The following is a 7,360-nucleotide window of genomic DNA, read 5'->3' on the forward strand; positions in this document are numbered from 1 at the left end:
GAGTAGGAAGTGTCAGAAATTCTTCTCTTTCTTCTTCCATTCTGGCTGGAATGCAGATGTAAAATGCTCAGAAGTCATTTTAGAGAGCTTGACAACATATTAAAAAATAGGCAGAGAGCCGGGGATTTAGCTTAGTGGTTCCCTGTCTTCCTCAAAAGCGCAAGGTCCTGAGTTTGATCCAGGTACCAAAAAAAAAACAAAACAAAAACAAAAACAAAAAAAACGCAGAGATGCTTGACAGAAGGAGCTCGGGGTACTGATGATCGGAGAGACATAGTACCAGTCTTGGTATTTTCAAAACACAAAACAATTGTGTTTTGTTAAACTCCTACTATTTATTAACATATTATATGCAGTCTAACCAAATATAGCTGACGCAACATTGTACGTGACTTTGGAGTTAATTGATTTAGAATTAGAAATCATTGGAGAGTTCATTAACAAACTGTTTCACAAAAGGCAAAATTGATCCCCAAAGGTGAAAACCTGGACTGAATTCCTGAAAATCCAACCAAATTTTTTATGGCATTTTGAATAAGCAGAAGACAAAATTCTGCAAATAATGTTCTTATTTCCTTTCATTTTATGTTCCTGAGAAAGTATCTGTTAGAGGAAGCAAAAATTATGCTCTAGCCAAGAGTCCTTTGTGGGAGTTTGGATTAAGACTAGGATGCTAAATACTGAGAAAGAAAACATTATTATTTGCTGGAAATGGTATCTATAATAGCACAAGGCTGCTATGTTTATCCAAATGTCAATTGCTCAGGGACATAAACATTTGTATGTTCTAACCAAACCCATGTCTCAGTTATTTCTAGTTTCATGTTTTGCTTTTTGATATTAGCGATTCCTTAAAGATTGAGAATAGAGAGAGAGAGAGAGAGAGAGAGAGAGATTAAAAAAGGCAAAGACATTGATTGATTCTTCCTTAGCTTCTGAGCCATAGAAACTTTACACATCAACATCAAATCTTGAAAACAACATTCCACTTTGAGGTCAGTCTCTGCCTCTGGGGTCAGTGGCACCCATGGAACCACTTTAACTGAAGTTGTATTGAGGCAATGAAAGTAAATCTTACGCAATGTGGCATCAATGGTCCTGAGGTCTTGAGTAAGACTTGGGATTCTTGCAGACTCTACCTGCAAGGCAGAGCCTGGGGCTAGAAGCTCTCCTGAAAATATCAAGGAAGCACAAATCATCTGAAGGGTAGGATGGTGGCTTCCCTTCAAGTCTCCCAGGACCCACACTGCCACTTCAGTTCTATCGTGGGTATGGTGGCGGCCATAGTCATGTCTCATTTTATATGTTATTTTGTATGTTAACTACTAAGCACATTACAGCTCACTAGACTGGTGACTTAGTTTTCCAAGTCTGTTTTATGAATTATTAAAAAGCCTGGGAACTCTGAGTTGATGTTCAGACCAGATCAATTAAATCCTTCCTCTGAATGACCTATTCCTAGACTCTTTGTGCTGTGCTTGTGTGTGTGTGTGTGTGTGTGTGTGTGTGTGTTGGGTGTGTGTACTCTTGAACGAGAACCATAACATCCTGAGGCTCTTTTAAAAGAATTGAGATGAACAAATTGAAATGATTTATTAGCTTGTTTGAGAACATTGGCCTGTTTGTTACCTTTTAGCATTGGATATTCAAGGTCTGACTTTTTGTAGACCTCATTAGAAAGACATTAGCCCTGAAGTTGATTGTGGAGCTTCACTTCCTCCCTTGGACGGACTTGAGTAGTTTTAGTTTAATTGAGCTTACAGTGAGGTAAAACCCGCACTTCCTTTCCTGGCTTATCAAAATGGAAAACAATATAGTTTTCTGGAAAATTTTCGTGAAACATGTAATATATACTTGCAGCATTAGAAATGGTTTTGGATTAATGCTGGAGGAATGGAGAAGAAAATCTCTTCTGAATGCTCTATACTTTTCTTATTTTTTTATTTTTTTATTTTTTTTGTGCACTTGCAAGGCAGGCACTGTACTACCGAGCTAAATCCCCAGATCACATTCCTAATTTTTTAAACCTGGGAGGAAACTAAAACCAGTAAACAATCTTCAGTTTACTTGGATATATTAACACTTGCAACGTTCTACTTGCAGAAGTTCCACTGTTGTTAGTCATCAAAAGAAGCAAGTCGTGCATAAGGAGCAATTATTACTCAACAACCGAGTCTACACATCTGGTCCACACCTTCTTGTTAACCCCTTAAGACTAGTGGAGGACAGCTTTCACCTGTCGCAATGAAGTCCAACACGGCCCCAGGATGCTTAGATAGCCACTGGCACTACCTCTTCCAAATCAAATGCTTCCAAGTTGTCTCTTGACTATTTACAACACTGAAACTATTTTTGTTGAAGGCTTATAAAGATTGCCATCTACGGCATTCTCCTTTCTGCTAGGAGACATTTTGCGTTCACCTTTCCTAGATTGCTTTTATTTAGCAATCAGATGTTCAGTGGTGTTGCCAGCTTGTAGAAGTGGTAGCAAGAAGTACCCAGGAATATGATGTCCCTTCACCATGGCCCAATTAAGCCCGAACAGCTGTGACTGAATGGGAGCAATCTCATTTATTGTCTTGGAGACAGGGCAAGGAGTTATCTTTATCCCTCTTGTTTCTGCGGCCTTGTAATGTCCTCGTGAGCTGGTCATGATGGCCAGGTCCCAGAATGAAGCTTCATGCGGAGGTTCAGGGCCTCCAGTGGGTGATCCCCCAGTTGCTCTCGGATGGAGGGTGGTGTGAAGCTGGCAGCTAGGCCCCAAGGCCGTTGCTATGTGGTTGCTAGGGATGCCACATTAACTATCCCAGTGCTCTGTGCTGGAGATGAGGAAAAAGTGATATTCTGACTGCCCACGCGAGAGTGGGATACGTGATTCACAGACCTTCTGCAGCATTAATCAGGCCTTGTTTACATGGAAAGAAGCCAAAGGAGCTAGAGCCAAAAAGGTGTATTTAGAAAGCCAAGTGATGATGTCATCTGTACCGAACAGCCCCAGCAAGCCACTTAACTGGCTTAGAAGCCTTGTATTTAGCCATGGAGCAAATCCCAGTTAAGTGTTGCAGAAACACCACGGTGTTTGGCCCTGTTCTTGGGATTTACATGGTTTTGCTATGATTTGTTTGTTAAATAGTGTAACATCATCATTTGTTACTATTTCAAGTGAGAAACAGGCTCATCTACTGGTAAATGGCACTAAGAGAGCTTTAAACCCTTTCAGGGAGAAAGTGCATCCTTACCTGTGCTCTCACAGACACATTCACTCTCAAAGGATGCAGGAAACGATGCTGTCAGTCCTAACAGGACGATGTTCTGTTAGCTGTGCCAGCCATATTTCTTCTCTAAGGGTGTGAAGTCACACGGCCATGTGTTCATCCTCAGATGGAATTATTTAAATATCCAGTGGAATTCACACAGCCCGAGCAGATTATCATAGTCTGTTCCATGTTACGAAGGTTTGAACTAACTATAAAGGTGCTAGGAGAATACTCGGGCTCTCAATTATTTAACTTCATTATTTCAAAACAACTGAAGCATCAATAATTATTTCCCTTCCATTGGAGAGTCTGGACTGATGTCTCCAGAGAGCAAGGAGGACTTTTGGTCATGTCTGCCAACTGAAATCAACAATATTTTTGCATATTTTCAAAGGATTGATGTGCTGCTTTTGCCTGTGCAGTCCCAATACCTGGTTGCTCCTAGGAGCCTATCCTTAGCTTCACTTTTAGCAATGTAAAATCTGTATTTAAGTTCATGTAAGTCCCTGTATATGAGTGAAATACTGAACCCAGTGAGGTGTAGAGACCATAGTGGTGGGTGGATGGGCACAGTGTTGTCCTGATCAGGTCTGGACACATTGGTCAATCACTAAGGCAGAGGGTCCACGAAATACAAAGTGTATCTTGGGCCTTTTAGTGTAATCGTACTGAAACCCAAATTACAGACATTGATTTTGGGGGAGACGCCTCATCTCACCTCTTCTGGATGAAAACGTAAAATAAAATATAACTTTCACTTTATAGTTTCCATTTTTAAAGGACTCACAATAAAAACAATAAAACAAATAAAAACAATAAAAACAAAAGCTGTTCTTTTAAAAATGCAAGCAACAACAAAAACAAGAGGTCAGGTTAATGTAGACACCACAAGAAATCCTTGAATAATTAATCTGTTTTTGTTCTACTTGGCACACAAAGACTCAGAATGTTTTATGTAAAAGGGGCAAAGGGAAGGGTTTAAATTTGGTCAATCACTTCATCTGAAAGGAAAATTGTACTGCTTTTATTTTGCATGTTCTACATGCAGTTTAGCAGTTTCCTCTTGGTGCTGTTGGGGCTGAGCTGGAGCTGTTGGTGGGGTAAGCATGTAAATAAAACGATGAAATAGTCTACCAGGAATGGCAGGAGTACAAGGGTCCCTATGAGAGGATTCTTGGAAAAAAAGTTTGCTTTCAGGGTTAGACAAATGGCAAGGCAGAGGCAGCAGGCTTGAAATAACCTGACTTCTTGGAAGCAGAGATGCTACTTTCTGATAGGAGCTGACACAACATTTACTCTTTTGAGACAGAAAAAAAATGGAGTTTCGTGTAATTGAAGAGACTTTCAGAACACTTCTTTGAAACCAAGGCCCCTCTCTTTGGCTGAGGGTGTCACGCCGTGGCAGCTCGAGTTGCTTTGCTCTCTCAGCGTGCACCTCCGTCTACCTGCGTTCAGCCAGTTCAGCTCCCCGATGACCTAGCACTGGGAGTGTAGTCCTATCCTTTTCATAAGGGGGCAATTTTCTCACACCTTGAAAAATATGTGTGTTAATCACTTACCCAGCAAGTGCTGTGGATTTTGAAACGGAAAGAAGTGATTTGTTTAAAGACCCTAACAATAAGCCGGCTTCATAAACGCTGTTGTCCTTGTACGTGGATGAACTCCTCGTGCCTTCTTTGGCAGAGATGTCAATTGTAAACCAGCGGAGAGTGAGAAAGTCATGATCTGTGTTTGCCAACCACTCAAACCTCAGACACATTTTTTTTTGTTGTTTATTTGTTTCAAGCACTGTATATTTTTGTTCTTCCTTTACTGATGTTAAAAATGAGCCTGCATTGCCCACACTGAAGTGGTGATTTGATGATTAGCCACACAACTTGATCGACCAAGATGGAAAACCATTAACCATGAAACGCAAAAGAAAACCTATTGGTGTCTGTGTGTGTGAAATTAAAGGGAGAGTTGCTATTCTTCACTTCGGGCTACAGTAGGTATGGCCATATAAAATTCTTTTGAGAAAAATGTTGTTTTTCATTCATGAAAACAATTAATAATATTATGAACACAATCAGAAGTCAGAAATGCTAATTCATCAGTACAGTTGTGAAAGTAGGAAAAAGAGCCTCTCTTTCTTAGACATAATTATGGAGTAGGCAATTTACTTAACTTTGAAATCCTTTTAATGTCACGAGGGAAATGTTTGAATGACTGTTATGCTGTCATCAAATGTCATGTGACTTCTTCAAAGAGCTATATGAGCAGCGCACGCTTTCAATCGTGCACCCTTCAGATACCAGTTTCTAGTAAGTGGAGAAAGGCACTGGTTTTGTTGATGCTCTAGGAGGTGCTCAGTTTGGCAACTGATGAAAGGCCGACAGACTTGAGATAATACTGCACTGAATTAGAACTGGTTCAAATCTCTCCAGGTTCTGATGATTCTTTTCAGTACTTTTTCCAGGAATCTACAGGCTCCTTTCTGCTTCTTGCATCACAAACAGAGGCAAAGGTGAGCAAGGGGTCCCTATCCCCAGCCACAGATTGCCACGCAAGCTGAACCCAAATGTCCCTCTGCACACACATTTTTTTTTAAAAAGTTCTCTTTTGGGTTCTGACCAGCTGACTTGGGTTAATTTACCAGTGCCAGCACAGGGGAGGTGAGAACGGGCAGGGTTTGTGGTGTCTCTTCTGACCCCATCGTTCTGCGGAGCGAACACAACAACGTTACAAATGTGCTGAAGATCTCAAATTAACAACAGCAAAATTAACTAGAAGCATCTTGGTCTAACAAAGTGAAGTGGTCCCTCTGGAGAGTTTTGGATTTGTTCAAAGATAGCTCGTGTCACAGACTTAAGCAGCTGTTAGCGCATGAAGTAGTCCAGTCCACCTTTTTTCTTCCACTCATTGAGTGTGGCAGGAACAGGTTGGGGGGAAGAGTAGGTCTGCTGTGTGTTGTGTCTCTGAGTTTTACAAATGTCCCCTGTCTCTACGTTTCCTTCTGTCTTGGGAGGCGGGGTAGGAATATCACCGGTGATGCCTGTCCCACGACAGCATTTGAATCCTGCACAGGACACCCGTGCGAATATTCCTTTCACATCAAGCAGAGTCTCTTTATTTCACTGTGGGGAATTCCAGAAATGTCTCAAAGTGAATAGGAAGGAATGAACAAAAGAAAACACACGACTTACGATGTTTACCTTTTCAGTATTGTCATCTAAAGTTTTACATCAGGCTTTTCTTCTTAAGTTGCTGTCATTTAAAAACCGTGGGTCCATGAATATGAGGAAAATGCCATTACTACCATAGCAAGTCTTCTAATTCTTGAACACGTTACACTCATGTGTTTATTTAAGCCTTTAAGTTTTTCCATAATTGTCTTACAGTGTGTATTAGACTTATTCCTAGGTATTGTATTTCTGTATGTGTGCTATTCTAAACAGCACTTAAAAAATTAATTTCTTGACTGTTAGTTTTTGGTAGGAGTCGTGCTTACTGAGCTATGCTCACGAGATGAGTTTGGATGTTCTCTCATATTTCTGGTAGAAGTGTAGTACATGTTTTACATTCGTTTTTTCCTTCTCTCAAGTGGTGCCATTGAAGTCTCTTTGTTGAGGATCTTAACATGTAGCTTCTGTTTCTGCAAAAGGACTGTTCACATTTCCTATTTCTTTTTTTTTTTGGCAATTTGGCTGAATTTTATTTCTCTAAGATTTTTTTTTATTCTGCCTGTATTTTCAAATTTATTGGTATGAATTTGTTCATCATTTCTTACCTATCAATGTGCAGAATGTGTAGTGTTGGCTTCTATTTTTGTGACTTCTTTTTTTTTTTCCTTTATCACTTTGCCAGGTTTTATCAAATTTACGGGTCTTTTCAAGAACTTGCTTTTGGCTTTGTTGATCCTTTCTATTATATTCTTGCTTCTACTTCATATTGTTTTCTTCATTTTTTTGGCTTATTTATTTATTTTTATGGTATTGCAGCTTGTGCCCAGAGCCTTGATCATGTTCGGAAAGTTCTACCACTGAGGATAATGCCCACTCTTCTTTTTTAAGGTGCATTTTTACTTTTAAAACATGTTTAGTCATTGAATTTTCAGCCTTTAA

Source organism: Fukomys damarensis, unplaced genomic scaffold (assembly GCF_012274545.1).
Source record: "Fukomys damarensis isolate Sample0158 unplaced genomic scaffold, DMR_v1.0_HiC HiC_scaffold_10, whole genome shotgun sequence".
NCBI classification, from domain to species: Eukaryota; Metazoa; Chordata; class Mammalia; order Rodentia; family Bathyergidae; genus Fukomys; species Fukomys damarensis.